Genomic DNA, 27316 nt, shown 5'->3' on the forward strand with positions numbered 1-27316 from the left:
GTGGGAAGCGAGAACGCTACCGCACGACCACGAGATGCGGGCGTTACTCCATCCATTACACCTATCTTCGACACTGTCAGCCCGACTAATACTGTTTTCCGTATTCGCTCCCCTCTGCAGCTGTTGATACTTTCGGTGAAATTCAATGAGAGACAATGGGAATATCTTCTAAGAAGGTTTGTGTTTGTCTGATCCCTTTATTTAATTCTCCATAACACGATGGAATACTTGTGAGGGAATTATATGCATGTACACCCTGTTTCTGTAAGTGACAAATGATCATAAATAATGTTCAGCTTATTATTCGAGGTTGCTTTGAACTGATTGACTCGAAACCTGTGCTTAGTGTTAAATTTGTTCAGTCTCGATATTTCTAGCACAGGAAGCCGTACACTGAAATAGAACAACATGGTGGTAACTACAAAGTTCACGTGTTTGAAATTCCGATAGGAAGAACTAAACAAATGTATTTAGATCTTTACTTGCAGCTAAGCCACAGCTTTCTAGATGTACCTATACTTACGTTCCGGTAGTCACAGCCTTATAGAATACGTCTGTGTTTACGATCCGTGTCTAAAAGCCAGAAGAAGGAAAAGAAGGCTACATTACATATTCTAACGGACTTTAAAATTACAAATGAGTGTACCATCTGTGCAGCATTACGTTCAAATAAATGGTAAATCAAAATGTCGATAAATTACACATTTTTTGAATATAGCAAGAAGTGCTATTTTCTGCAGAACAAGATTTCTTTTGTTTATTTTTAAGAGCAGGTCCGCTTGACACAGGGTATAGCCAAGAGCAGGCATCATCACAGAATGTAAAGTACAGGGGCTTTCCTGCTCTGCAAAGCAGTATAGGAGGATGTCTGCAGGAAATATCGAGACACTAGAGTGTTGGTGCAGGCGCTTTTCGGCCCGTACCTTTCAGCATACAGTATTGGACCTCTGCAGCAGACGACCCTTACATATTCCGATGTTGATCCAACAACATCATCAATTCAAATTGGAATGGGCATAGGAGATTTGAGATTGTCTGCACAGTCAGTGGAATTGTGTCACTTCATTGGATGAATCACGTTTATTGTTTTTATTGCTACACTCGGTCCATCTTCATGCCTGGATACACCGCTATCCAGGTCAATGTATGTTAAAAACATGCACTGCCCCAGGGACGTAGTCCCCTGGGTCAGAATTATCCTCTGAGGGGACATTCATCTGAGATCTCACGAAATTTATGGTTGTAATCAAAAGCACCAAGGCAGCTGTGGACTACCTGGATACCATGTCTTTCTGATAGCAATGGCACCTTTCAGCAGGATACCTGTCTGTGTCACAAGTCGATATTTTTGTTACAGTTTTGTTACAGTTTCTTTCCCTACTGCCGTGCGGGATTAGCCGAGCGGTCTGGGGTGCTGCAGTCACGGACTGTGCGGCTGGTCCTGGCGGAGGTTCGAGACTCCCTCGGGCATGGGTGTGTGTGTTTGTCCTTAGGATAATTTAGGTTAAGTAGTGTGTAAGCTTAGGGACTGATGACCTTAGCAGTTAAGTCCCATAAGATTTCACACACATTTCAACATTTTTGAGCACCTACTCACATTGACGTATTGGCCAACAAATTTGGTTGCTGTGATACGTATAACAAACATATGGGTGTTATCAGGCGTGAACTCCATACATTTAAACATCGAGCATAATGTATGGCAATTTTGTGACATGTGCATGGACATCTGCTACCACATACCCTTGGAGGGGAATCGAGTCGGTGCCATCAGGGCAGCGGCTGTACTGCATTCCAGTCTGGGCCAACACGTTGTTAAGACAGTGCCCGTAATGTTTTGTTTTCCATTGTATATAATGAAGCACATTTTTTTATTGTCAATGACTGAGCATTGCGACCCATGTCACTCTTCCAAGTCTCATTTTTTAGCAAGTTCTGGGACTGGATTTTGAAGCCCATTTTGCAACATTTTGTTTGTTCATAACAGGTATTCATGAACACAGCATTTTTTTCACACAGAGATTTCGTGTGTATTGGCTCTCATAGATTACTTTAATGGTTGCACACTTCGGATATATAACTTCAGTTGAGGCTACCTGAAGGTAAAAATTGATTTCGATCAAATTCGCTTATCAAACCACTTTACAGAGGTTCTGATGATGGTACTGCCTCTATTGTATCTTGTGATATTTTGAGCGCTTTGTAACATTACATAGGCATATTTATTTGTTTTCAGTCGTTGGAATTGTTTTTCACAGACTTGTAGCTTCCATAACAATACATTCACCATCAGCATCGTAAGAAAGACTAATAAAATGTAGCATACAAAGAAATATTCTACGGAAGTCCATCCACATTATCATACCAAAAAAATTATTCCATCTTCATGTATAGTCACACATAGTGGCCTAAAAAGTAATAGCACATAGAAGATCTCAAGAGGTGAAAGAATCACGGCACACAAAATACTCTTTAAGGAGATATAGTATGTCTTATGTGTCCGATGTTAAATTATCGAATTTTGTGTCCCATTATCTTAGAAACATTTTAAGATGCCAACTTACAATTTTCTATGTTTATTGAATTCACCTACCTAGATACACAGAACTAGAATTTTTACTAAAACTGTGTTGTAGGGCATGTTATCTTTTTTTTTTTTTTCAAACACTCAATTTTTTGACCGAATGTTGTAAATACATGAACATAAAAACAAAATAACACAGAATATTTTAATTATTCGAGTTCCTTATGTCTTGAATTTCGCACTTGGCATGTTGTGAAAATTTCATGCTTCTACCACCAGTACATTTTTAGAAAACAGGTCATTTATTGCAAAAAGTGTAGTTAAGAGATATTGATGTTTAAAACTTTTTTATTACAAATTCTTATGCAGACTTACATTTCTGAGTCTTTTATTCACTAGAATTGCCCTGGCCCATAGCCTGTGTCTCATTTAGTGTCACAACAGCCCAGTGCTTGCCTCTTCCTTTTCTTTCTTACTTCTTTTGTCATCTGCTGAGCAGCTAACTCAGCTACATGTACACGAAGCTCATCCAGTTTCCACAGTCCTTTAGCTGTGGTTTGTCCAAATCTTACCCTAACTTCTTTCAGAACCTAACTATGAGTTCCCACCATTACAGCATCAGACACTGCTCACTTTAGAGTCATAAGGCCAAAAAACACTTTTTTAGGCACGCCGTAGCACACAACACTACTGAAGGACTCATTCACATTCTGGATCTTTCCATGTAAACTCGAACTTAGTAGCTGAGTATTTGCCACATCTCTGTAAATTTGATTGATTGCCTCCATTCCCGCAAAAGGAAGGGAATATTTATGTTTAAATAACTTACTTTGCTTTTAGATGCACTATGGGTGTGGTCATTTCAGAAACATTATCGTTATTTTCTTCACTGCTAGCATATGTGTTTTTAAGTGCTTCAGAAGAAAATGCGGGTCTCACATATCCGTTATCCGCAAATCTGCATTTCTTGAAGTTACTTTTACGCTTAGTCATTTTATTTATGTATAAAAAAGGAATAGAATTTAGCGTACTACAAAAATAGCCGATAATTACACTACTTTCAACGAAAACTGGTATCAGAAACAAAGGACTCATTTGTGTATTCGTAATGCCAAAATCTGAGTCGTAGCAGTAGGCACAAAATAAAGCAATTCACAGCCTACTAGGGTTTGTCGTTCCCAAGATATGACTGCTCAACTGTGGACGTGTATACCTAGCCGCCAAATTTGACAGTCACACGTCAACATTCAGAATACTATTTTAAGATCTCACAATTGTCTGATTTTAACGTATTTTATCCCAAAATGTTTAAAAAAGTCCACAGTACATTATGAAGCAGAACACAAAAAAGTTTCACGTACAATGCCCCTTAGAAGAACACACATTCGTTACTTTGTTGCACACAAAAGAAAACTGTTAATTAAAATATAACAATATCATATACACCACAGTGTAACAACAAATGATGTTTACTGCTGAAACACACCTCTAAAATTTCAGTGATTTCTCTCTTAGTTAAAATTATCCTCATCATTTCTAGCAGGGAGTTCCTCCATCAACCAATTCAACTGTCAACGCCATGTCGACCCAAAAGCGAGTTGTGTCATCTGAAATCATACTTTGCGTTTTCCTGTGACTCCAGCTGAAGCGGAGAAAACATTATCATGCTGGCCAGCACTGTCCTCTTCAACACGCCCATACCTCTTGTGGTAAAACATTGGAACTCTTTAGAGATTAGCTTTACACCGAACAGAATGATTTGGTGGAGCTCTGAGAGAAATTTCATAATCCAAATGCAAGTTTGTTCATCAGGAATGTAGGAAGTTTGCAAAAACTGATTTCCTGACCCTGCACTCTCAAGAAAACAAATCGGGAGTTTTAAAGCCAGACTGAAAAAGTTTTTCATCATTAGTGTGCCATGCTTTACTTTGTCTTGTGCTTCCTGAGACCAGTATGTAAAAAAAAAAAAACATCGAAATTTCTCATATTATTCGCAATTGTACTCTAAGTCAGACATCTGCATTGCAGTTACCCACCAAGTAACCACACACAAATCAGTCTTACAATTGCCAGGCCGAGGTGATGGGTGTGGAAAATCAAACTACGCCAAGCAAGCATGATGATGAATGTCATTTACTGAAATTCTAAGTACATAAATCTTTTTGATGGATATGAAATGATTCTAATCAACACCAAATAATTCTTCACAACTGTAAAAACACAACCATACGCCTTCTTGAATGTTTGTTTCGCTTCTTCCTTAATCGGTGACATACTGGCCCCAGTCCTTCAGAACTTTTTTCTGATCTGTAGTAATGCACCATGACTGGAAATTTGATCTTGAATTTGAGTTACCACTTCCTAGTCAGATACCCTCTCAAGTTTTTTTTTTAGGAAGCGTCATTTGTTCCTTTCTTATTCCACCCTCAAATATTGAAAACCATTTTGTAGCTGTTTAGTTTCCTCAGTAACTACGAGATGAATTTGACCATTACCTTCCAGAGAAGATGGTATACTTTGACAGTGGAATCTGGAGTGAAGTCGGCGTTCTAAATAATCCGGTTTCATGCCAGGACTCTTGGGAATCTAGTCCATTTCTGCAACGTTGTAGTCCGCAGACGACTGGTTCAAAGATGGTGCTTTATTATAGGGTAGAATGTCATACTATAATGAACAATCATTGTCTGCAAAATGACCCTCTACTATATGTACTTCTCTGTACTGTGATATGGGTTCACATCCTTGAGCTTTCGGCGTTATCTTAACCGTTGTAACAGGACCATACCTAATTATAGAAAGCACCCTCAAACCGTACCACAATTTTCTTTGTATTCAGTTGACATCCAGTGACTACTTCACGTTCAAAGTTGCTGATGTCTCCTAACAAACTTGGTCTGCTAACAATCCAGTACTCCCCAACTCGTTTTATACTGCCAGGTCAGCCTCTTGTGACATCTAATCATTAGTTACGCATTAGAGTGGAGTGCACGGATACTACTGTATATTGTGATAATAGTTTGCTGTCACACTAAACAGAAGTACCTACCCTTGCTTCTGAAGATGACTCACCATGAATAATGACACAGTCTTTGATGACATGTATTTGTTTGATGATTCAAGACTTTTCACGGCCTTCTAGCAAACCTATCTGTACTGATTGCGTGAGACTTTCATGTGATTGCCCTGCCCTCTGTAAAATGCCCTGTCCTCTGTAAAAAACCTCCTGGTGTAAAATGCTTTTCGTTTCTATAGGCTGTAAGAAATGAAGTCCATGCCTGGAACAGATGATCGTCTGGTTAGCGATCTGCTACAGAACAATGTTAGTCTGTGGTTCTTCACTAATCTGCTGCAGTTACATCCACCAACACCCGAAGGCTACAGACGTGGCGACTGTGAATGGATCGACTACATATCTCAGCTTACATATTTAGAGGTTTGTAGCGGTCGTCAGTTTCAAACGCTCAATCCAGCTACGGTTGTTGGCCGCTCTTGACTGAGTCATAGCATTGACAGGAAAACAGCTTAATTCCCGATGCCCTTCAATGTTTTAATTCAGTAAGAAAGGAAATCAAGAAAACTTGGCGCTCTGTGCCGTCTCAGAACGATAATGATGGTACACAACCAATATCAGCCGCTTCCGATTCAGACGTTGCTTAGGAAAGCTAACGAGCACAGTCAAGATACTCCTGCTGGCTGCGTGTAGTGATTTGGGGTTGGAGCTGAACTGCCCGCAAAATCCTTTGGAGAGCTTACTGTCGGAAGAATTTCTCGTATCAGTGCAGGTGTATCAAAGTCCACGAGTAACTTTCCACTGTTCTGGATCCACATGAAAGATATTTGTTGGCACACGTGCACGTATCTCGATGATCTCGTGAGTTGTTCGTGGCGTTACACTTACAGGTGCGGCAACCCGAAAGGTGGTCCACAGTTTACATATCGTGCCTGGATCGTCGAAATACAGCAGTGAGGACTAACTGTTTGCCGGACAAGCCTTTACCACGCAGCCGCAGACACAGCTGAACGGCGTTCCCACGAAGTAGGGAGACTGACGCGGATTCACTGTTTAGCTCAACATACCAAATGGGTACAGTATATCGCGCAGTTTCAAGAAATCATTTAATAGTTTAATCCACGATTCTACGAAGTATTCCCCTACCGAACTTACGCTTCAGAGACCAGTAATTACGCCTGTCACTGCTACGGTGTATTTACCTCCTTCCCAAGAAGAGGTTTTGCAAACAAAATCGTCAAACACACTAACAAGAATCAGGAGGAAGGAATCTCACCAAAAGGAGCAACATGATCAGACAGCCGAGCATCCTACGTTTAAGGAAGGCGATTCGATTCTAGTCCGAAACCATCACCGATATGATCTCTTAGAAAAGAAAGTAGTCAAGATCTGTCCGCTGTATGACGGTCCCTGCGGAGTCATATAACTTCTGGGCGACCAACGCTACCTCGTTGTCGACCCAGAAACCGGTGGCGTGAAAGGCATACAGAACACTGCAGATATCAGGCTGTTGATCGTCCCTTCACGCTCATGGATTAACTTAAAACTCCACTTTAGCATTCTCAAGTTTAATTTTGTAATGATAGTGTAGTTCACTTAACTTTATTTGCTTAGGGATATAGGGTGAGGTTCTAACAATTATCATTTATGCTATGTGTTCCTGGGGTAATGTACTGCAAGTTCTAAGTTGTGATTTACGTAACTGTGTGGCGATTAACAGCTATTAAGAAGGAAACTGGGGAAAAACTCACGGAGTTCACTAAGCACAAATGGCTTACGCCTTTGGAAAACGCTTGGGATTTAGTGAAAGAGTGGCATCCGGAAGTATAGTTTATATGTCTGGCAGCTGGGATTGGCGACAAGGGTAGCAATAAAGTGGATTTAGATCTCCTTGGGGCATGTGGAAAAGGGAAAGAGATTGCCGTGCGTGACAGGCATGATATGAGCAATCACGAACCACTCCCCTACTAATATTTACTGGACACAGATAAGGTTTGAGAATCTACCTGTAACGCAAAGTCATTCACAAGAGTGTCGAGAAGTCGGACTGAACCACCTCCCCCCTCCCATACACATACAGAGGCCACAATCTAGAATGAAAACCTTGTTTTTTTTTTTTTTTTTCTTCGGACATCAGTCTTCTGACTGGTTTGATGCGGCCCGCCACGAATTCCTCTCCTGTGCCAACCTCTTCATCTCAGAGTAGCACTTGCAACCTACGTCCTACACAGCACTAAGCTACACTACACTAAAGTACTTCGTATTAGAACCAAGCTAGATTACTTGTTTGTCAGGATAGTTATCCCATACGGCACTGAGTTACAACTCAGGACGCACAGGGGCTGTGCTGCTGTGACACCAAAGGTGTGGAGATCTGTAGGTGGCTGTTAGGGTCTCAGGAAATCCTTCCTTATCCTCCTCGAGGCTCATCTCCTCACTGCTTCTGGAAGGTTGTCGTAGGTGGATCTTCTGCCGTGTTGTGTGTCGTTTCCATGATGCGTGGCCTCGTCTTCGTTGCCTCTCTGCTATGTAGGCTTGAAGTTCATAAACTGATGTTTTACCCTTAAGCGAATTCAGCTGATTCCACAGTTCCTCATCCCTTATTGTGTTACAGACTGTAGTATTGCCAAAGACGTTCCTTTCGTTGTCTGTAACATGTACGCTGATGGCAATTTCTTAGACGATGTGGTCAGGGTGCCGATTGCTCCACACTAACAAGTATACTCAGTAAGCAGTTAGGTATGGACCATGTCTCTATAGCTATTTTTGCCCTATCCCACATTTCACGTCATTCTCTATCAGTGCATGTCATCATTTATTCGATGTGGCTCATATGTCCAGTACCTCTTTTAGCTTATCATGTTCGCCATTTGTCAGCCAAAATTGTGGACCTCCCTATCTTAAGCTCGGGTCTAGAGACAGCAAGCCTATTATCACCGCAGCGCCTCAGACGGTGTTATGGCCTGTCAAGTGCAGGAGTACACTTCTCTGTGCTCCCAGTAGAGCCTGTGCTGTCCTAACCTCTGTGGCTCTGTGAGCCCAAACGCTCGATCTGTAGCCCACAATAGCGATTACGATTGCATTTCGGTACGTTCTTTCTGGTCGCAGTGACAGCAGAAAACTTCTTTGGCCAATTGCTGCTACTTCATTGAGGATTTACAGCCTCTCTGGCAGAAGATCACTATATGTCCGTGAAATATTTGCGCTTCGTCGACGTTGGTATCAAGATAAACGGCTGCTTGTGATTCATACCGGGTATGGGAAGGCAATTTTCTCCGTGGCTGTACATCTTTATTGGTTATCCACGGAGAGAAGCTGATGTCTATCTTGAGATACTGCAACCACAAGCCCAATTTTCCCCTGGTAGAGTTGATCATACTTAATGGACGGTTTTTCGTAGTTGCTTCTCATTCGTGGTAATAAACGCTCACACCGAACTGCAACGGGACGTAAGGTTTGCGTGATGGAAAGTATTCACAAACCAAAATGACAGCTACGTCTCTGAATCTGAAACGTATTGACTGAAAACGTGACACGCCACTAGAAGGCCCAGGGGGATAATCACGTACCATATTAAATGTAACGTTATTAAGGGAAGAAATTTCCTATACATACTTCATTCTTTTTAATGAGTATTTGCGAATTATGAAGGTGGTTGTTTAAAGGTTTTCGATATATTTGTGAGATAAATATCGCATTATTAAGTTCATTTTATTCTAAAGCTCTTCAGTTATCCAGTTAAAAGCGTTTTGTCATTTCTTGATTACTCTCAACTATTGGGTACAGGTATAATTTTCGATGTGGAACGTATCTGCACCTTTGCCCTGGTACATTCCTTTTCCCTTACTATGAAACGTCTTTATTCGTTCAGTTACTCCGTTCTCATCCTTTTCATCTGGAACGTCTACGCTGTCTTCTTTCCTTCTCTCTTTCTTTCTCATTTTCCCCGTACTTTTCATGCACTGCACTGATACAGAAAGGGGCGCGGAAACCTCCATCTGTAGTACTTTTGTGTTAGCTCACGTTTCGAATTTAAAGAACTTCAGTCGTACGTGTACACGCCATTTTCAATGAGGATATTTCACAGGAAGCTCTGCTATTTAGTACTTCATACGCTCAACCTGTCCATTTGACTTAATGTAGAAACAACTATAGGCATTACTCCTTCGTTAATTTGTTAACACGTTGAACGTATTATCAATGTGTGCTACTGTCCACTCTTCTTAACACGACATTTACCCCTCACGGTCGGGTGATTTTGACGCTCACGCCATTCAATGACGGTTGTTTTCTCCAAAATCAGAAATAAATTTCAGTACACTGAAGGAAATATAGATTGTCGCGTTGCTTTAATGCATAAATTTACAAATTTCACGGGGAATGTCTCTTCGATCATATTTCGTCCTCATTTTCGTCAGATTATCACAATATGAAAATGTTTCGATCTGATCACAATAAAATAAACCGGGGAACGGTTCTATCAAAACTAACTGAGAAAAATGCGGGTTTTGCTGAATGTCTCTATTACCCATTTATTCTAAGGCGACGGTACTGCAAGTGTAGTACAAGGGTGCGACATTTGTCTAACGCTGATCGGCGACTATGTAGAGAAGTAGATGGATGGTGTAGCCAAGTTTTGCGATCCGAGCAATGTGGAGCAATGGTTAGCATACTTGACTCGCAGTGGCGAGGACGACGGTTCAAGACCGCGTTCGGCTATCCGGATTTTAGGATTTCCGTGATTTCCCTAAATCGCTTCAGGCAAATGCTGGGATGGTTCCTTTGAAAGGGCACGGTTGTCTCCCTTCTCCATCCTTCCGTAATCCGAAGGGATCGAAGCCCTCGCTCTTTGGTCCCATCCCCCAAACCACCCAACTCTTCCAAATAAATCATTTTTGACTATCACAGTGATTTGCATTTCGCTACCGATCGGATTTTTATAAAACAACAGTACTCGTACATTAATCTGCCAAATAGGCTGAAACCAACTGGGTCGTTGAGCAGACACCGTGTGGATTTATCCGAAACAGGCATAAAAAGAAAAGGCAACATCCACTGTAGTTTTATCTTGTAGGAGTTTTATGTCTCCTTTTATTTGGATTGGGTTTATTGAGCCACACTGCGAAAAGCCTGGTACAAATACAAAATAATGTATGCCGAGTAAGCAGAATATAAGCAGTGCAAACAATGATTTCAAATTATTGTAGACTTTCCTTGAAGGGCCATGGATTGTAGCTAATAAATATACACATATCAGGTACAGACAGAGTATACCAAACACAACTCAGGAGAGAATGAGAAGCATCCACATGGACAATATCACCTTTGTGTAATCACAGATAAACACAAATTTCATTTAATCATGTTTTTACCTCATGTAAATCAAAAAATATTTTCAATCCTCCTGAATTCCGATCTTAGATATCGTGAATGAAAATTTTATCTCGGTGGTCAATGTTTTTTCTGGGACCAAAAAGACCGAAATACTAAATTACAAGAAATCTTGATATTCACCAAATATTAGGAAACATAGTATATATTTTACATCAGTACTCACACACGTTTTTCATCCTGGTAATGACATATTTCCGCGGATTAATTTGCTGACCTTTACTCATAAACTGCCGACTGATATATAAATGTGCAAGTACCACAGAATATTAATTTATTATTATATGCGAAGAAAAGATAAGAAAATTTTACGTACGAGGGGCCCTCAAATAGTAAGTTAGAGATTGTCGTGATAGGCCAAGTAACTTGCAAATTACTCGGTTGACTTTTCAGCTTCGCAGACGGAAGTTGAAATACTCTGGCGCTAGAGTGCTCCGAGTTTTAGCGTGTAACATGTCTGTGTGCATCTTAACTATGTCGTTGCGTGAGAAACAGAAAATACGAATTCGGAGGGTTCGTCTACACATGGAACACAGACGAGGGCTGCGACATCTGCAACAACCCGTCGGTTGTGTTTATCGCCATGGATCATCCCCCGTACAGTCCCGACTAGGTCTCATCTGTTTTCCATCTGTTTCAAAAACTTAAAGATTACCATCGAGGACTTCGCTTCAATAGTAATGAAATTGTGCAAGCAGAGGTGATGTAGGTGTTGGGTTGGCAGAGGAGCCAACACCGTGTTACGAGAGGAGGCCGAAATGCACGCGTTTTAGCTCACGCAGGCTGGCGTGAGGGGGGAAGGACTATACTGGCGTGAGGTCTGGAACATGACAAGGAATTAGAATTCAGAAAGTGGACGTAATTAGTTTCATACTTAACTTTAATCCATTATGATGAACGTCGCACTTGACGGTACATGATTCACAGTATTATCTGTTCAGAAGACATAATAACTCAATATGGTGCCTTGCTAGGTCGTAGCAAATGACGTAGCTGAAGGCTATGTTAAACTATCGTCTCTGCAAATGAGAGAGTAAGTAGTCAGTGAAGCATCGCTAGCAAAGTCGGCTGTAAAACTGGGGCGAGTGGTAGGGAGTCTCTCTGGACTAGACCTGCAGTGTGGCAGCGCTCGGTCTGCAATCACTGTTAGTGGCGACACGCGGGTCCGACGTATACTAACGGCCGATTTAAAGGCTACCACCTAGCAAGTGTGGTGTCTGACTGAGACACCACAGTAGGCATGAAGAATAAAGGTGTAGAATGTTAATAACGTACGCTTTATTTAAAAAGCCTTAAGACATTCAGCACTTTGTACACATACGGCAACGACATACATATTCACATTCACAGTAGAGAATGCAAGGCACAGAAGAGAGTGACGAAGAAGAGGTGGAATGTGATGACAAAAGCGATGCATTTCGAATGAGGAAATGCTCTAGAACACCGAACCCTGAGCCAACACTGACAGTAAAGATGCTCAATGCCATGTGCCGTGTCCACCTGAGATAGTGAATACAACACGGAGAATTTGATTCAGATGGTTGTTGCCTGGATGTACGGGTTTCACGTTATGCAGTGCCCTAAATACATTTGTCTCGCAGAAAAAAACGTGCTGCTTATTGCAATACCACGAAAATAGCAGAATCGCGCCATATACGCAGCGACTGCAGAGAGTAACACACGTTGTCCCACGCTAAGATCACTGCGCAACTGGACTGGCGCGTTATGAGAAGAGAGTACATAGCAGAATGTTACTCTGCCGGATAACTCTTTCATTTGCACATGAAGGACTAAATAAGAATTGCATTTGATTACAATCCAGTATTAGTATCGTGCATTGGTTACAAGAACCTAAGGTAATTCAAAGGTGCAAAGAAGCAATAGTACTTGTGCACTAAGCTTCGTCTGTAAAACTGTCAGGGTTTCGGAATATATCACTCGTCTCACACGCAATAGTGTTCTTCGGCGCTCCACCTTCACGAAATGAAAAACGAAGGTTAACAGTGACCTAGTGCACCAAAATCTGGCAAGAGCTTTCGACGTGCTGCCTCAGTCTGCAGTAGACAGGATACGGCCATAGGGAGTGTTAGTTTGGATGTCCTTGCATAAAGCTAAGCACTTCCATAAACTGGTAAAAGCGTATGCCTTCAGTTTAAAAGGAAGACGAAAGATGACTTTAATTTGTGTGCAGTAATTTGAGGAAGTACTACAAATCCACCGTATAAAAATGCACACAATGGCAAAACGATATAAGGTGTGTTTCAGTTCCAGTCCATGTGACGCTTACATAGAGCCGCTGCATGAGGAAGTTTAGAAACTTGAAGAATAGTTGATAAGAAAATAAATAACCGGAACAGAGAACACAGACGTGTTAGAGAGGGTATTAGAGCGTGGGGATTCTTAAACAAAAGATAACAGTGCTGTCGTAGAGACCCACTATAATGTTCCAGAATCGAAATTCGAGGCTGATTAGGCAGTGTCAATGAACACAAAACATAAATTGAAATGACGATGGGAAGAAAAAGCTAAGAAAGACTAGTGTGATAACAAAGATAATTATAAACATTAACTTACATTTTAGTTAGTAAGCACTCTCACTTGCAATTCCCTGCGTATTTTATTGTGTACTGGCACTTCAAATTTATTTGCTGTAGTGACGTAAGTTAACTGTTTGTTGATGCCTTAGCACTAGTAGCAACAAACTACAGGTAAGTAACTAAGTGTGCTCCATAAATATCTTTCTTTGTCTTTTCACTCTAGTACCTTTTAGCTCTCTACCTTATTCGATATCTTAACTTTCAGCACACATCAATAGCACCGTACTAAAATTCCTTAAAACTGCAATTACGGGCCACTTATTGAATATATAGTCTGTTTAATTACTACAATTCAGATATCTAAACCTTTATATCTGCTGTATACATGTCTTGCCTAAATTAGTGATGGTAAAAATAAAACTCCCCAACGTTCGTCTATTTGGGCGCTTCAAGGTGATAAATGTGCACGAAGAAATTACTCCGTCTGTTTCCCACGATTTCAAGCTTCCTGTAGAACCTCGCAACCGCCGTAAGAGACGAGAGAAGAAACAGGAGAATCCCATTGATGTACGTCAATATTATTACTACCATGATAAAGAAGCAGTAGGGAACGGCCAGACAGCGTGAGAGGGAAGAATGCACAGATAGTATTTCAGATGGTATGCACTGCGGAATCCGCCACTCTGCCAGGTAATACACTGAAAAGCCAAAGAAATTGGTACACCTGCCTGATGTCATGTAGGGCCCCTGCAAAGCACCCAGAGCCAATATGTTGGAACCGATATAAAGCCGTCTGTTATGAATTATAATAAAACACCATATGTTCAGACTACCACGCAAAAAGAATGACACAATTTTACAAACATTACAAGCAAATCCTGGATGTTGTATGCGCGAAATTGTAATGAAACGCAATGCATCAAAAAGTCAATAGATTCCAATACTTGGTGATACGTATGATGTTTACACGAACAAACTGAAACAGACATTTGAAACTCTGGCAGTGAATGTGAGTATAGTGAGGTACGAAACAGTTATCGTGTCAGACATCCCTTACACAAATCATCAAACAGATTCTTCTTGTGTAAAAGACATTCAAGAAGCAAGGCAGTGCGTAAAGAAATATTTGCCAGTCAATTGGGTATATATGTTTTTCCTGTTTGCTTTATATCTCCTCTGTTAACTACAAATGCCCGCTGATTGCTTCTCTCCTTATTCGGTGGTGATACTGTAATGGACATTTTCTCCGCCAAATAACGAAGTGCATTTTCAGTGATTCATTAAATATGTATCGATAATGTGATATAAGTTGTACCACTAGTTTTTTTGTTATTTTGTATTTAAGTGTAAATGAAAATGAAGTATTTTAGATATTCTAATGCTATAAGCACTTTGGACTGTATGCAGTTTACAAGTATAGAGATCGCTTTCGTCTAGCAGGAAAATTATCTGTGCAAAATTTTGATTAGGAGGAAGCGAAAAATGGTAGGGGTCAGTCGCTGATGGGGCTCGGTAACCTAATGACGAACAGACAGGACAAGAAATTCAACCAGTGAGAAAGAGCGATAGTTTCGAGGAAAGTGAGGGAGTTTCTTTGTGACGAAAGTCACAAGATTTTATGTAGAGCATAGAATTACCGTAACGAGTAGAAGAATGCAGTTTGACCATGCAGAGACGAGCAGAGTTTTAAGAATAGACACCGATGTTAACGTTATAAACGAAGAAGAGGATATGCAAGACAAGAAGATTTCAAGCAAAAAGATAGAAAGAAAAAATATCAAGAAAGGCGATTGAAGACTGTAAAATGTGACAGTGAATAAATGCATGAGAAACGAAAAATCAAGCCATCAGAAGTGCAGTCATCACAGAACGCTAGCGTACAGTGAATTTGCTGGGATGATTACACTTAATAGTTATCAGCTTTATTTTGATTGAGGGATGGTGGATGGTGTTGTGAAAAGTGACAGTTTAGCGGCCTACCATGTTTATAGAATTTGGTCTGAGAATTGACTGTCTATTAAAAAATTACCTGTAATGAGGACCAAAGCAAACATTATTTGAAGAGTGTTCTGCAACACAGATTTTGTGCAGACGTTAATTATAATTAGAGACATTTAAAAGACTTTGAAGGTTAGGGAATGTTATCCAAAAGAACAATTGTTGAGCTGATATATTTTTATATTCACTGAAACAAAGATCTGTCTTGCAATTAAATGTTGGTTTCATGTTATTAGAGACAGTATGATTTCTGTATGGTCAATATTTTTCTTGTACTTTAAATTGCAACAGTTGGTGTTGGTTAAGTCCTGCATAAAGTTTGCCCTCCTGCGAAAATGAATAATTCTCAATTATTATACTATGGTCGGGCAACTCTCATTGACAATTCTCAGACCCCGACACTAAAAACGTAGAGTGTACTTTATATTTGATGTTTAAAATAGTCAGTTTGTCAGAAAAGCTTCAGGACAAGGTTTTTAAGGATTAGAAAACTGCGCTTGGTAAGTCATGATCCTAGCTCCGAACTAAGTAGTCCCCTTGGCTACCTACTAACGGTTACTAACGTTGCTGGAGGTCTTGGAAGCAAGCAGGGAAATTTTCAATTGTGTTGCTTGTAAGTTCATTTCCCACAGCTCATAGGATGTCTGCGATATCTTTATACAACTTTCCATTCAGTCACCTCTTCATTCGCGGAAACAAGGAAAAAATCGGAAGGCAAGAGATCGGGCGAATATGGTGGATGTGGGATGTCAACAATAGAATGACAGAACAGATACTCGATAACAGATGAAGCAGTGAGGTGCCTTGCATTGTCATTCAGTAAGAAGCAATCTTGTGAATGCCGCAAATTACGGCAGCGATGTCGAATTGCTTGTCGCAATTCTTTCAAGACTTCGATGTAAGCAGTTTTGTTCACTGTTTGACCTGGAGGAACATACTAGAGGCGAACTAATCCTTTAGTATCAAAGAATGTCTTCAACATTGTCTTTGTTCTCGAAGATTGTCGTTTGCTACCGGTATCACCAAACTTAATCACTAACAATAATTTTTGACAGAAATGTGGAATGACTCCATCCAGTACTTCAGCAGAATCTCTTCGTCTTCCCTCTTTCTGTTCGTCTGTTAGTGTTTGAGTTACGAGTTTGCAGCAATTTTCCGTTTGCCTAAATCTTCCCATAAAATCTCAAGACACATCAAGATTCAAATTGAGTTCTCCTGATGTCCCACGCACAGCTGCAAGTCGCTTGGAACAAAAGCCTTACACGCTCCTCGTTATCATCGGTATGTGCTGTAGACGGGCGACCACATCGTGTTCGTCTTGATTCGAATCTCTGTCTTCACGAAACCCTTTGTGTTCTTGAAAGTTCCTCGCCTGCATTTATTGCCCAGTTTCACTAGAGGTTTTCCAGAGCTTGATGCAGAACTTTACACTCACTCTTTGCTCATGATCAGTATCCAATGTGTTAGCGTAAATAATGTGCCCAAAACCCAAACAGTGTGTTGCTAAGCACACCACTGTCACAACGTTAGTTTGTACGGTAACATGGCCGAGATCATTTCACGAGTGAACACAGGTAACATAAAAACAACATTTGTCGTTTTTAGTATTGCAAACTCAGAAACAAAAAATCTTGGCCTAGAACTTTTCTGACAAAGGGAGAGATTTAAAATATTTACCCCTGGTTAACTTTTCCTTTTACTCAAATCAGATTGAATGTTCCTAGGATCTAGCTTTCCTCTGATTGGTAAGATATGGGTAATAGTTGTGCGTTAATACATAATATGATTATCCCTCTGTGGCGACCTTGTAATACCACAAAACGTGTAATCAGATTGATGCAGCTGCCCTCTCAAAATAAGTAGCTTCATAACACAAAAAGTATCGTATTTCTGAATATTCATCATGGGCAACTAGTTCTGAATGAAACATAATCTGAGTTGGCCAGGAGAGTATTTACCTGGTTAGTTCCACTCAAGACTTCGAAAAAGGCAACTAACGCATGTTGACTCACAAAAACTGTGCTTCATTTAACTGATTCTATTTTTGGTATGGATTTGAAATAAAACGTGTAAGATTTATTACTAGGGCTATTACTGTGCCCCATATACACAAAATGCTCATAACGACATCACCTAAAGAAACATGAATCACAAGTTGTCCTTAGCACACCCGTACAAAAATCAGTTTTTGTCAGGTACAGCTTATTCGGTGAATGAAATACCGACTTGCTACAGCCAACCGCTAGATAATGCCTTTTCATAAACAGAATGCAAGCTATTTCAAAGAATGGTATTCATTGAGTGTCACTCTCTCCTGAGACAGACAAAGTTTCACCAACCAACATGGCCTGCACACTGCCAGCATTTTGTAGTGCATAATGGTTAGATATGCCCAGGAGAGCTTTGTTCTTAATAAAGTGTCTGACACCTACAAGCTATTGCTGAGTCACACACACACACACACACACACACACACACACACACACACACACACATATATATATATATATATATATATGTGTGTGTGTGTGTGTGTGTGTGTGTGTGTGTGTGACTCAGCAATAGCAATATATATATATATATATATATATATATATATATATATATATATATATGTGTGTGTGTGTGTGTGTGTGTGTGTGTGTCAGTGTGTGTGTGTGTGTGTGTGTGTGTGTGTGTGTATAAAAACGCAAACCTGTTCCTGTGTGTATGTGAAAGCTGCAAAAGTTTCCATGTGTCATATATATTCCTCAGCACAACAACACATTATTTCACGCTATATGATAGAACATCTTATCCATACCATAGTCATGGGCAGATGAATAAGAAGCCTTCATTGCTGTTCTGCTTTTATAATGCCAAGTTGATTACCTCGTTGGCTGGGACACTCCTGCACTTGTTAACCTTATCATGTACACTATCACAGCAGATCATATAACAACAGTCAATCAGTGGGTTCAAAGGCGAGAGAAAAAATCAATTGCAGATAACTGAGATGAAACAAACCGAATATATAGGATTTGGCAAATATCCAGATACAATGAACAACTTTCATTAGACGCTCTTAAAACTGGAGAGCAGGCTTCAAACTTTATTATCAAGTAAATAGAAGAACACATTCCAAGCTGATCGCTTTTCACAACCTCTACCGCTAGGAAATCGTACTTATTCGCAAATACAATCAGAAATAAAATATTTCACTATCCACTATATAGTAGTTAATTTGTTTGATAAATAGTCTTGACAAATTTCTACATGTTCATCCTGAAATTATCATCAATTTCTGTGAGAGCAATTCTATTCTATGGTCTTGAGTAACAACATTAGTAATAATTTTATACATGTAACACTGATCTAGTAAAATGTAAGAAGTTTCTAGGAATGATACTTGAAGGATGTTACCCATATCGAAGATATGATTGCAATATGATTTACATGATTTACTATTAATAACAGAAGTTGTGCAAAACTCTTGGATTGAAAAATCTCTTGCATAAGAGGCAAATGTAAATACTCACAAAAATGAAAATGTACATGGCTTAGTCAATGCTATGGCCTCATTGTTGTCATGATGTAAGTGAATATCAACAGCTAAATGTAAACGTAATACAAACTACAATTTATCTGTTGGAATCGGACGTCTATCAATACCAGCACATACACATATTTTCAAAACACTCAACACTGATTGTCAAACAGTACTATTTTGGTGTAGAAACTCCTAATGCTAGTGTCATGAGGTCTCTCACTGCAGAGTGTCGCTTCATAATGCAGCCTAATTTTAAAATACTCAGTGAGTACAACTTTGTTTAACTGGCGAAGGGAGGACAGTTTGTGATATGTTAATTCAACTAAGGAAAACATCATTTCCTTAAGTTCTGTAAAGCTGCTGTGAACAATTTTTTCAAGGGGTTTTTCACATTTAAAACTGATGTTTGCTTTAATACTCTCTCACCTATTTTACAGATATAAACAACGTTATTCGATGGAATAGACAAGGTATCTGTGTTCTTATGTTCAAGACCGCTGCCAGCGGGACACTGGACATAGTACCAACTGCAAAATACTGAACTTAACTTTTTGACGAATTTACTGGCCACAAATCCAGCAATGTATCCGACAACACTATTCAGATACCAAGTGAGATAGCTAGATGCGTTATATAACCATGGTCACTATTTATTAATGCCATCCCTGGAACAAATGGCAACTGATTGCATTCAACTTCCTCATTTAAAGATTAGTTCATGTTACGCTGAGGATGGCATCGATGGCAGAACAATTTGCAGTCGTAGGTTTCCAGTTTGGATGTGGACCAGAAGTCTCTTTAAAGTAGCTTCAAACTGCTGAGCTGTGGGTGTATAATTCTGACCCCCCCCCCCCCCCCCACAAAAAAAGTCAGTATGAATTTGAAAACTTAATAAACCACGGAATAATTTAGATAGCGAGGTAAAAACTGACACACATGCTTGGAATGACGTGGGGTTTCATTAGAACCACCCCATATTTCTAGACGCGTGGAAGATCTCTTGCGCGCGGCGTTTGTTGATGATCGTGTGCTCAGCCGCCACTCTCGTCATGCTTGGCCTCCTAGGTCCCCAGACCTCAGTCCGTGCGATTATTGGCTTTGGGGTTACCTGAAGTCGCAAGTGTATCATGATCGACCGTCGTCTCTAGGGACGCTGAAAGTCAACATCCGACGCCAATTCCTCACCATAACTCTGGACATGCTTTACAGTGCTGTACACAACATTATTCATTGACTACAGCTGTTGTTGAGGAATGATGGTGGACATATTGAGCATTTCCTTTAAAGAACATCATCTTTGCTTTGTCTTACTTTGTTATGCTAATTATTGCTATTCTGATCAGATGAAGCACCATCTGTCGGATATTTTTTTAACTTTTGTATTTTTTGGTTCTAATAAAACCCCATGTCATTCCAAGCATGTGTGTGAATTTGCACCTCTCTATTTACATTATTCCGTGATTTATACAGCTTTCAAATTTATACTGATTTTTTGATGACCTGGTACTTCCAAGTGGTCTTGACTAAGTTTCCGTGCCAATAAAAATGTAATGCCTTGTACAAATCTACTTGTAATATTGTCATACACTACTGACGATGAACACAAATCACCTTGCATAAAAACCCAATTCGTCTTGTGGAATACACCAGTAATGTTCCCCCAACAAATTCTTTTAATGTAAACAGCCAATATTTCGCTTCCTTTACTTATGTGCGTACATCACTGTACGTAGTTGGGGCTAGGGGTCTTATGTATACCCTGCAATAAAGGTTCCTACTGCTTAATATGTGGAATAAATTGTTTATCAATCTGACAAATGTCTCTGTTGCCTCATAGCCCTGAAACTGGGAGATTCCCAATTTTTTGTCACAGTACTCATTGGCATTGGCTACACTTCCACTCAATGTCTTTTCAGCGAGTTTAACCTTCATGGGTTCTTTGTGGCAATTAATACGGCTTCTTTTTAGTTCTGTCCCCAAATGCAATCCCTCTTGCCTCTGTAAGTTCCATAATTCCACAAAATAACTGTATTATATTCATCCAGTTTTATGAAAAGTATCCCCTTTGTGGCAAGACAGTCTCTCACCAGTTGTGTGATGTGGCAAGCATCCAACGGAATGTGTTCTTTTATATCTGTTGATAGATTTATGAACCTTGGTTTCACATTGTCTGCATTAAGTTCATGCCCGAAATAATGAGCCAAGTTAACAGCGGTATCATAAAATCTTAGGAAGAGCACGTTAATATCTATGTATTTCAGGAAATCAAGACAAGCCAGAACTAAATTGTTACTTTCACTACCACTCAAATCACATGAAAGAAAATACCCCACTGGAATTTTGCAGTAGTCTTTCAGTGCAACAACCACGAAGACCAAGGCATCTTTTATCTCGGATAAGTCATCACACCTAACTTCAGCATCACAATCTGCATTTCCAACAAACCACTGACCATCAAATTCTGTGTGCTTCCTGATGGGCTTTTATTCCATCATGAGAAACACCACAACTTTATTTGTCCTTAGTTTTAATACGGCGTGATTTCAAGATAAGTGCAGTTTTTTCTTTTGCACTGAACTATAATTTACCATTTACTCCTTGGTGCCGTTTTCGTTAGGATATGGTAACGTATTTTCAAAAATTTCTCTAACGTTGTCATAGACTAGGCTTGAAAAAAGTTGACAGTGAGTGCAAATTTACATAGCTCTTTAGCGTAGTCCTTTCCATGTTCTCCTTTAAAGTTACTCAATAGATGGACAACAACTGGTGGGAAAATATTCTACAAACAGAAGAGGAACAACTTTTCCTAACAACTGAATAATAAATTTCAACAAAAGTAGACAAGTGGACAACTTACTTGTAGTAAAATGTGCATTTACAGTAGTTTCAGTAAGCGTATAGCAGGTGTATACTACTGCCTTTAAGCTCCAACACTTGTGTTTGAAAGATTAAATGTACAATACACAAAACAATGGACATATCTTTGTAGCGTTATACACGTAATAAGACAAAGCATTTGCAAGTATTAGTTTACCTCCGCCATGTCAGCTGTTTTAATTCTGCCAATAGTGAAAGGAGCAGTATCGATTTTGTTTGTTAAATGACGGCATTTCTGTCTCTCTAAACGTAATTTTTTCTTCTTCACTTCAAGTCTACGTGTCGCAATTTCCACAAAATTTGTCGGTTTATTTGGAGATAAACTTACTGGTTCCTTTGTGTAATCCCCTATATACGATTTTATGAAAATTGTTGGCCATTTTAGTTGATGTAGATCTGTAACAGGACTAAAAAGAAGCAATATGACGACTAAATTTCCTGCTCTGATTTTGAACACAAATTTAACATTTTACTACTAGTAACTACAGTTATACAACGTAATCAGCTAATTATGTTATCATGACACAGTTTGCACATTATGCTAACCAACTATTTCTGTTTACGGTATACCTTGCTCCTGTTGAACCACACTTACAGTAGAGAAGTTCTGCGTGGGAAAACTCCGGCTGCAATAATACTAAAAGAATTTATTCATTGCAGAAAAAGGAAACTAAGACCATCTTCAATAAAAAACTGAGTCATGCAGAACTGCCTACCATAATCTAAAAATTTTAACGTTACCATCCATTTACATGTACAGAACAATTTCGTAAATCGTTGCCAATGTATTACCAGGAAAAAAAAAAAGACCATGTGTTCATTCACATGACAACAAATAAAGGCCAACTTGGAAGTTTGCCACACAAACTGTGAACTACTGAGAAAGCTCCTTGGTAGTCGGTTGTAAAAAATAACTTCCTAAGAGTATACAGGGCAGTATGGTTAAAAATGTATTCCGGAAAGAGCTAAAGGATTATTTAATGGAAACAAATTTTATGCATCACATAGTCTAGGATGTATGATCTGTCGTTAAGGAATATACGAATAGCTTTAAGACCTAAATATTAATGGAGAGAAAGATCTATGCAGCCCACTATCATTATCGCCAATTTAATGTTCTATATTATAATATGTAGACTGTGTATTTTAAGTATTAGATTAAACTGACTTGTCCTATATTACAAGTACACACACTGTAGATAATTTAATGACATGGAAACAAAGATAACTAAATAAATGAAACATTTTGATCCGAGTAACCTTCCAATTGTCTGTTAACAACAAATTTTCCTCAACGATACTATTCAGCTTTTTATACAAACTAAACCAATCTTGAGCTAAATGCAGTTTCAGATGGAATCAAATTATACGTGTAAGTCAGTCAGACTTGTGCACAACAAGTTTCGTTGCAATCGTTTCGATGAAAGTACAAACAAAATGCAACTTATATAACATTTACCGAATTAGACGACGCTTCTTGTACATTTCTCCGAGTTGGTGATTTCCTCTTTTTTAGTTGAGGTGCTAAGTGCCTAGAAAGATAAAAAATTGTATATATGAACATAGTAACTGTTCTCGAAAGAACAGCTGCCATTAATGACCGCGCATCTTCTCTAGAATAAATGATATTTAATTGAAACCCTCAGCTGTCGACAGGTGTTGTGGATATACCTTGATGGGGACAGCTGAAAATGTGTGCCAGGACCAGGATTCGAACCCGGCATCTCCTGCTTACATGGCAGACGCTCTATCTATCTGAGCCACCGAGGACACAGACGAATAGCGCGACTGCAGGGACTTCGCCCTTGCACGTTCTCTGTGTGAAATTTAAGAGGATGCTTTCTTCTTCAAATGCGCCGCTACTTCGGCTTGCTCCTAACCATCATATGAACAGTAGTCACAATCTCATAAATAATTTTTCAACAAAATCCCCAAACAGAGTAATTCATACCTCTCAAATATCTGTACCCGGTTTGTCTCCCCGCACATTATTATCATGACGTAACCGGTAGAATGGCCCAGAAAGAAATCATAACTGACTACATACCGACGCTTCAAACTCGTTAATTTATCTGAAATTCATCCGAGGCGCTTTAAATAGTTAGGGGACGTCTTCTGTTCCCTTCCCGGACATAAAAGAAAACTTCATGGATTTACTAGCAAAGCTATTCAACTCCACAACTAATATACTCCCCTAAAGATAGGAAATGCAAGCAGGAAGCCTGTACCCTGGCTAACTGAGGAACTAGAGACGCTGCATATCGTGCATACAAACAGTGCCCCACAGGCGAAAATCAATCCGCTTACAAGCAGAAGCAGAAAAGAGTCGGCCAAGCGGCGAGAGATGTAAAACGCAGGCATGGCCAGAAATTAACGTACAACAGAAACAGACCAGTTGACCTACAGAAAAAGCTGCGTGGTATTGGTGTAGGCAAAGCAAAAGCTGCAGTTGTTACAACTGTCCCACCCGAAAAAATGAACCGATATTTCACATTACCTCGGAACACAATTGAACTACAAACAAAACAGAGACTCAATTATTATCTCAAGGGAGTAAATGACTCTAGCCACGAAAAGTTGTATCTATAGCATGTTACTTGCAGTGTGGTAAAAAATGCAATCAAGAGTATCGGGTCAGTGTCTACCGGACACGATGGCATCGCAGTCCAATGGTGAAGCTTATTACTGAGCCACTACTGCCCACTATAACAGACGTATTGGGCCACTCTTTAGCTACAAATATTTTCCATGTGCTCTGGAAACAAGGAATAGTTAACCCACTACTTAAAAATCACTTTGCCAAGGCAAACACTGATTGCCGACCAGATGCGTTCTTCCTGCACTGCTCCAAGGTCATGTAATGTATAGTCCACGACCAGCTGACAAACTACCTAACCGCAAACAACCTGCTAGACGGATACCAATCAGGTTTCCGTAAATATCACAACACAACTTCTGCCTTAATAAAGCTGACCAGATGACCTGAAGCTTGCCATGAATGCACAAAATGTGACAGTCATTTATTTGTTACACTTCAGTAAGCCTTTAACGCTGTCGACTCCGATATTTCACTTGCGAAGCTTATCAGCCTATATTTCTCGCCTTGTGAACTACAACGGTTTGTTCTTACCTGACGTCTAGCCAGCAATACGTCTTGCCGGTAACCATAAATTCAGATTGGAGGCAGGCAGCATTAGCATAACCTAGAGTTTGGCAGTAGTTATTTCATTGTTTGTAAATTTTCATTGTATAGGACTTATGAGTCATCAGTTTTGTCTTACGGGAAAATGCCACGTGCACGCTGATAACATCCAGTTGTATCTAAGTGCAAAACTAATAAATCTGAAGATAGCAGTCGAGAATACCGACCTGTGTGCACTACAATAATAGGCGCAGGACGTAAGGTTAAATCTCAACCCATACAAAACGCAAGAGCTACTAGTTGGTCCTTCTGGCTCATTAACCTGCATTAATGGGAATCCCTGTCGTCTTTAATCCTAAATGGGATGAATAGCTACTTATCTCCTTCAACAAAGAGTCTAGGAGCAATAGCACATGACAATCTAAATTGGACAGAGGGTGTAATCGCAGTGTGCAAGAAGACATCGGTATCTCTCCATAGAAAAATATAGGCAGCTGTTCCCTCTTGACCTTGAAAAGAAACTTGTAGAAACACTTATACTTGCAGTTATTGATTACAGTGTTGTCCTGTACGGCATTTCTCAGGAATGTTCACGGCGCTTGGGTGTGGTTATGAATGCCTGTGTGTGCTACATATGTGATGTTACACTCTGTGATCATACTTCTCCATCATCTGCACAGCTATGCTGGTTGCATGCAGACAAGCGAAGAAATTCTCATATCCTCTGTCTTCTCTACAGTTTTATCAACGTACACTGTTTCCCATATCTTTCTTCGAACTTAACGCTCTTGTTTGAACATCATTGCAGAAACACATATCCGTCCAGCTCCATCGTTCACGCACTTTCTCGAAATACTTCCTGTAGCAGCAATCCTGGTCTGGAGTGACCTTTCGTAGCATATTTCAGAACTGAAGAACTTCTCCAGCTGTAGAAGGCAGTTAATGATGTAACTACTAAAGTAACAACAATGATTACGGTTGTGGCCGTACACACTCGTTACCGTTGTACTTCCTTCTTTGCAATCAGATCTTCCTCATTGTCCAGTATTCTTAGCTTGTGCAGTCTCCTTAAACTTCTTTTCCCCAGAACTCGTATCAGAAAACATCTATTTTTTACATGTAAATTCTTTTTATACCTGACCTACCATTATTGTTAATTCTATCGTTATTATTGTCACTATGATTACTATTATTATTTCTATTAGTGGCAGTACAGCATTACTAGTACAAGTACTGCCAGTATTAACTTTATTAGCCTGTAGTTAGTTACATTGTGACTATGGACGCTCAAATCATTTTATAGTATTTATCATATTAAAACTGTTATTTCTTAGGGAACTATGATGTAAAAGGTACTGTATGTGTGAAATACTGATCCGATGTAAGAGACAACCCAAAATAAATAAAATAAGTTAATCAAAGATTAGATTAGATTAGGTTAAACATTAGATTCCCATACATGTTTAGCAATTGGGAACTATTGCCGGGTTTGCTAGTGAGAAAATAGATATTGAAGATGTCTAAATATCTTCATGCGATTAATATTCCCTTGGTTTAAAATAATCTATTCCGGCCCATCACTATATGTCATATATTTTGTCTTCTCAAAGTAGACCTGTAGCACTACTTTCTCAGCTATCTCTGTCAGTCGATGAATCTTTGTGACAGATGAGTTACTATTCTTGTAAGTAAATGTCTATGTCATCTACAGTGCCCAGACAATCAACTTTCACCAGTTTACTTTATGGTCTAGTTTGAAGCATTCTTTATTTCCTTCTTCTTGCCTCAGTCTCTTCCTCCATTCTTGAATGACCTTTTTCGCGAGACAGAAAGTATTAGACAAGATCCATCACTCTGTCTGACTCCGCGGGTCGGTTGTGGACGAGAGGTTTTAGGCGCTTCAGTCTGGAACCGCGCGACCGCTGCGGTCGCAGGTTCGAATACTGCCTCGGGCATGGATCTGTGTCATGTCCTTAGGTTAGTTAGGTTTAAGTACTTCTAAGATCTAGGGAACTGATGACCTCAGATGTTAAGTTCCATAGTGCTCAGAGTCATTTCAACCATTTCTGTCTGACTCCAGTTCGGGTTTGAAATGGGCCCGAGATCCCGCCGACTGAATTAACTTTGACGCCGTTTCAATCAAAGGCTTTTTAATCAGATTTCTGGATGTGTTGTCCATATCATATTTCTTCCAGAATATTTAATAATGACTCACTGTCAACTGAGTAATGCGGTTCTTCAAAATCAACGAATACCACCACACCACCACATAGTCGTTCCTCTCAATCGTTTTGTATCTGACGATGTT

The sequence above is a fragment of the Schistocerca nitens genome, chromosome 2 (assembly GCF_023898315.1).
Source record: "Schistocerca nitens isolate TAMUIC-IGC-003100 chromosome 2, iqSchNite1.1, whole genome shotgun sequence".
In the NCBI taxonomy this organism is placed as follows: Eukaryota; Metazoa; Arthropoda; class Insecta; order Orthoptera; family Acrididae; genus Schistocerca; species Schistocerca nitens.